Source organism: Corvus brachyrhynchos, unplaced genomic scaffold (assembly GCF_000691975.1).
Source record: "Corvus brachyrhynchos isolate BGI_N302 unplaced genomic scaffold, ASM69197v1 scaffold65, whole genome shotgun sequence".
Taxonomy (NCBI): domain Eukaryota; kingdom Metazoa; phylum Chordata; class Aves; order Passeriformes; family Corvidae; genus Corvus; species Corvus brachyrhynchos.
This window is the reverse complement of record NW_008238365.1, coordinates 607,511-613,755: the sequence shown is the minus strand read 5'-3', so window position 1 is coordinate 613,755 and position 6,245 is coordinate 607,511. Positions and strand designations below refer to the sequence as shown.

Below are 6,245 nucleotides of genomic sequence, written 5' to 3'. Positions count from 1 at the left end.
ACGTTGGAAGAAGTTTGCCCCGTATCCCCCCCCTCCACACCTCGCCCGCGGGTGTTGTGACTTCGCACAGGACCCCACAAATCCCAGCACATGCTGCCGGTAGCCCCGCGGGGAGCTGCGAGCCCGGCCGTGCCCCCCCGGCCCTGTCCTTCTGCCGGTGACACTCGTGTCCTGCTGTTAACCCTGTGGAGAGGGGACAAAAGCTAAACTAGGATCCTGCGCTGCTTCCCCCCCCCATCCCGCTGCCGGCTCCATGAGCTTCACATCCTCCTGCTAAGGCTGGAACGAACAAGAACAAGAGCTGCTGATGGTTGTAAGGCCTCGCTCGGTTCTCCCCACCCCCTCCGCCAGCACCATCCCCCACTGCAGCTCCCATGGACTCGTATCCCTCCCATTAACGCTGGAAGGGGAGGACAGGAGCTCTGATGGGTTTTTCTCAGGCTTTACTCTGTTTTCTCCCCCCACACACCGACCAGCACGAGCTCCACAGCCCTGCAGAAGTGCAGAGCTGGCTCTGCTACCATATCCATGAATGCCCCTTCCCTCTGAGCTCCAAGGAAAAAGGAAAAAAAACACCCTGATTCCCCTCGTTTTGCTTATTCATTATAAGCGGTTGGCAGTGTGCTGTTAAAAACGTGCGATCTCTTGTTTCAGAAGCATCTGTGCTTTAAGAATAAGGTTTTGTCTTCTTGAATGTGGCTTTTCGTAATAATCTCTTGAAGTGCTCCATTTTTGTCCTTAAAGTTCTATTTTATTACCTCTTCTGGATCAGCGAAGGTCGGTTTAACCCTTTAGAGATGAAAATCAGCAGCCACTTTAGGAAAATGTTGCCTTTCTATTTGTTAATTCATGGTTACAATAATATTTTATGGAGGATTTTTTTCCCCAGCCCAGTCCTTCTGCATGCTGAAGGAAGTGTGTGCTTCAGCACTGATTAAAGTCATGTATGAGTTAATGAGAAGCTTGCAGAGTATGTGAAGCAAGAGAAAATCTTTAACCAGCTCTGCTGTTCCTTCTACATACCACAAACTTGCACGCTGTAACCAGAAGGTGGATTGAATATGTGTGAAATGCTGCAGTAGGAGACTCATAAATCGCATCACAGGTGGATGCTCACTCAATTAATATGTTATCATTTCAAAATACCTTGAAGTTAGGTGGGTTTGTTGATTTTTCTTTTTTTTAAGTGTTTTGAGACTTCCCATTTCCACATACATAGAAATGGATGAAAGATGCTATAAGCTTACAAAGTATCATTTTGTGGATGGATTTTTAAATTTTGAACAGTCTGTGTTCCCCTGTTCTCACTGCTTCCCGGGTTAATGGATTGGTAACACAGGAGGGACTCTGAGGTGCTGGAGGAACCAGCAGTGGTGTCAACATTCCAGTTGTGGGACTTCTAATTTAAGAAATGTATTGTCATAAGGAGTAAGATCACGGCTGAATCCTGCTTGCACTTAGGTCCAAATACAAAATACGCTTTGGAAGGAGTCCCCAGGGAGCACTGAGAGTAATTAAGTAAAAATAAAACCTTTCACTTCAGCCCCCCCCCCCAGCCATTCCCCTTGTAACACAGACAAGTCAGTGCAATTCTGGTTTCATTCCACCATTTTCATTATGTGTCCTGATATTTCTTAATTTTGTATTGCAGCTGAAATACTCGGGTGACTTATAATTTCAGTGATTTGGGGGTATTTCTAGACCATACTTTTAAAGAAGTCATCTCGCTGTGTCCCAGAAGGAGCCATTGAGCAGCCGTTCTCATAAACAGCACTGAACTTCTTGCAGCCTTGCCTTTCCAAACACCTTTTTTTCCCCCTGTAATTTTCATCCTTAACTGTTGAATTTCCTTTTCTTTACATTAAGTAAATATTTATTAGTACCACTTGGATTTTTTTCATCTTTTTAGAAGAACAGAGCCTTGTCACTGAGACAATCCTTTCGTGTTGAGGAGGTGACATAAAAAAGGAGTGAAGGAGAGTTGTCTTGTGCTGGGAAATGCCATTTTTGGAAAACAATACTATAGGAAATGGAAATGAAAAATACATTTTGTGCTGGTGGGAACTTGTAATGAGGCTAAGAGAGGATTTGATGTCTCAGAAAAGCAATGATTACAAGGGGAAAAGCGGGACTTTATCATCCATTCGTAGAAGTTCTCCAGCTGAATATCCTTCTGGGGAGCTGAAATTTGGCTCAAGTCTGTTTATGAACATCTGTTGAATGGAATTTTAAAAAGGCACAGATTATAATCTTAGTTTCTCCTCTCTGTTTAAAATGATAAAGCAAAATCAATGTATCTGCAAGTCCATTTTGGGGTTTGTTTTGTTAATAACGAGCTGCATGAATGTTCAGTAGTCTCTACTGCTGATTATTGGGCTCTCTATGTGTTCCCATACATTTTTCTCTAGCATATAAAATACTGCCTCTACCCCTTTCTGTAGCTGTCTAATTCCATTTGAACACTCGTAGAAAGCATTCAAGTTTTTGTCGGGGTTTTTTTTGTGACAGGAGGCTCTTGGATGTTGGCATCTGTGACATTTTTCGCACCGGGAGCACAGCGCTGTGTTTGAAGGGAGATGCTGAGAGCTGTTGGGTATTCCCAGAACTGCAGCCGTTTGCTTCGATTCACATCCTGCCCACCTGTCCTCTGCCAGGGCTGTAAATGCAACCACTTTGTGTCCCCTGGCTCAGGATAGCCCCACTTCAGCTTCTATTTCTGCAGCATTTGTGACCTCCTCTTATTCAGGGAGGACTTCACTGTAATTTTCCCTCCTATTATTTTGCCTCTTTTCACAGCCTGATGTTTTTTTGCTGTTGTTTTCTATTCCAAGCGAGGATGCTGTGAGTGCTTCAGCTCAAAATTTAGGTCATCTCCAATGGAAGAAGGGAGACCTAAAAAGTAAAAATAAGATTTCAATGTGCCTTTAAAAGTGACAACTCTTTGGGAAAAAATGTACGAGCTCACCTGTATTTTGTGGCAGGACAGGAATGGAGGGAGCCTTTCCCAATTCCAGAATGAAAGCTGAGTCTCTCTTTGTGAGTGTGATTTCTTTTCCATGTGCTTTCCTGGTCTTTCATTTTCACACCTGATTTGAGCTTTAATCACTCAAATTATTCATAGACTTGCCCTGGAAAAAGAAGAGAGTGACCTCTTCCCATCTGGAGTAGATGGATTCACCACCAACAATTGTAAATGGATGACTTAATAATGGGGTTTGCACTCAAAATTTTTAATTCTGTGATTTCATTGCGTTTCAGGAGTTCTGCATGTGGTCTTTTCTGAACTGATAAATTGGAGTTGTACCACAGAGATTTATTTCTTGCAGTTTATCTCTTAGCATTGGGCTCCTGTCTACAAAGAGCTGATGATCCCCTGAGCTGCTGAAGTGCCAAAGCACCTTGCCCAGGACCAGGCCTGTGAGTTGGTTTTTTTTTTGTCTGTAATTATATCCAATGTCTTCCATGACAAGGAACCTCAAGACAGTTTATGAAATCGACAGCCACAAAAGCACTGCCCATTGGGGGTTATGTGATTACAATTTAGTTGTCCCTCAGCCTGAGGGTGCCTGAGGGGACAGAGCCAACTGCTCCTCAGTTCCTGTGAGTGGCTGGAATTAGCCACTGGAATTGATAGATATCTGTTGCTCTTGCTTTCCTGTTGAAGGTGGCTTAATTTAAATTATGAAGGAACTTTTGAATCCATTTTGTTTGGTTTCTGCTCTTCCTAGCAGCTCTCTGCAGTTTTATATGTATTAAAAGTGCTAAGCTTCCTCTGGCCTAGATGTACAATAAATACCTTAGTCAATGCAGTTAAGTCCAGTTTCCTCTATTCACTCAGAAGAGATTTGTTCCTTATCTGAATTGTTCCTCCATTCAGAAGGAGAGAAGCCTCGCGCAGCCAGAGCTCACTTCATAAATCACCCAGACAAATGGAGCTTGGGGCAGAAGAAGATACAAAATGGGAATAGTTGTGATTTAGGCTCCATGAGGTTTTTGGATTTCTGCTATGGGAATGTGCTTACCAACTATTTGAAATACAAATGTTTAGAATAGTCACCATTTTCCAGTTATTCCTTCAACTGGACTTGCAGTTATCAGCTGGGCCCTGCACCTCAAGGGTGCCTCCCTTCACCCTTAAACATCCTCTGGTATTTGGTGGCTTCTTTTTAACAGTATTGGTCTGGAATTGATAACTTTTTTTATCAGAAGGTTAGAAAGAGCTCCTTGGTCTTCACCCAGGCTCTGCTCTGATCCACAGATACGGCACAATCCACTCACTAATTTCTTTGGCTCTGTCATGGCAGAGGTGGCTCCCAGCCAGGAATCAGTGCCATCACAGCAGCTCGGAGGACCTGGAGTGCAGGTTCTGGACCAAACGATGGTAACATCTCCCAGTCCCAGAGTCACCCTGTTTCTGCTGCTCCCAACTCTTCTGATGACACCAAGCTTCTCTTTGCTTGGTCTTCTGCCTAACTTAAACAATTCATCTCATTTGTGTTCAATACAAGGTTATTTTCTACTATTAGCTCCTTTATAATGTTTTCATTGCTTACAGTTCTGAAAGTTGGTATCTTTTCAATTCCAAGAGTGTTTGATAAATACATTTGTTGGCACCTGTCCTTGTTTCCCTCCGCTCCTCCCATATTCATTCTAAGGACCCTTCACAACAATCTCACCTCCCTGAGTTATGAGTGGTCGCTCCCTCTACCAGATTAGAGCTTCCTGTTGGTGTTGTGTCATTTCTGAGCAAGGAAAGGCTGATACCTTTGAGCTCAGTGGTTGCTTCTTCTCCTCAGCTCTCCCAGGGGTCTTGCAGGCGCTTTCAGTTCTGCCTCACATCTTTGATTTGGTGAGGTTCCCTGCTATTTACATTTCTTCACATATATCCTCTTCATACCATCTGCTACCTTATGTTTTGCTCGTCTCTGAAATGTAGTGACCATATTTCACGCAACGTTGTTCTACATGATTTTCTTAAAATTTAATTAAAAGGTTCTGAAAGAACAAAGCAAATTAGAATCCACCCATTTTGTGCAGACACTTTAAGTGAATGGGAAACAACTCAATAAAGACCTTCAAATGCCTTGAATGAATTTGTGACTGAAATTCTGTGCACTGTTTATCCAAAGGGTCTATTATTAAATTAATTAGGAGAGTTTTATTTCTGACAAAAGTTAAGGCTGTTATTAAAGAACAGCATCTTCTCTAGAAACTCTCTTTGGAATTCAGCAGTTCTCCTGAGTACTGTTTACTCTGGAGTGAGTGTGTGGCTGTGCCTTGTTAGATAAAAGCTGCAGCACTAAAACTGTTTTACTGAACTTAGCTCCTGACCTGCCTTCTGAGGCCACAGCTACAAAGGGATGATACATCAATCTAGTTTGTTTGATCTAATTACAGCTGTTTAACCATCCTGAGCACAAGTGCACTCACCCCACTTTGTTATGCTGATTTCAGGTATTTTCACTCTTAATCGGGTGCATGGTTCTTGGTTCTTTCTTGTATTAATTTACCTCTCAAGATATTCTGGGCAGTTATCCCACAGAGAGGTGTTCTGCTACTCCGCTGTATGTTATTTTTCACAATGTGTTGACAGGGAATTCTCAGTAATTTAGGGATTCTGTGGGTCGACCTGACAAATGGCTACTCCTTTTCTCCTGACATCCATTGGTTTTTTGCCTGTGCAACTTCTTTTCTGAAAGGCTGCAAGGTTGCATGAAGAAGAAAGTGGTAAATCCATGAAAACATGCCTTAACATGGAGAAGCCCATTGCCACCTGTGGGAGAGCGGATTTCTGATTACTTCTAACTGAAAACTCTGGGGTTTGTGTCAAGAATATTGTCATGGGATCTGCTTTTAATGTATATATATGATCTTTTGTGCTTGGCTCAAGAAATTACCTGGAGTTTCCCCCATATACAGTCTGTGAATCAAACAAGGGTTATGGAGCTTCAAAGAATAAACATGGTCTATCTCCTCTTCTGCTTCCAGTGCCCATGAACTTTGGATTGCTGACCTGTCCTCTAACAAAATGGACTATTGGTATCTTATGCCCTCTATTCTACCATGAGCTCTCTCCTTTTTATTTTCCCTCTCTTTTTTTTTTTTTCCTTTTCTAATTGATTAAGCAAATCCAGCATTTCAGTTTGTTCTTGAGGGTTAGATTTCCTCAGCCTCCCAGCATTCTTGTTGCTCTCTCCATGCTCTTCCAGTTGCTTTGCATCTGGTTTTATTTTCTTATGTGGAAC

General features: G+C 42.6%; 1 long non-coding RNA gene across 1 annotated transcript in view; it reads left to right on the top strand.

Annotated features, from left to right (window-relative positions):
- Positions 1-6: 6 nt before the first annotated feature.
- Positions 7-6,245, top strand: part of LOC108447144 — a 12,623-nt gene continuing 6,384 nt past the window's right edge. Inside the window, exon 1 of the long non-coding RNA XR_001862544.1 lies at positions 7-3,417. This is a non-coding gene — a long non-coding RNA (uncharacterized LOC108447144). The remainder of the gene's footprint in view (positions 3,418-6,245) is intronic.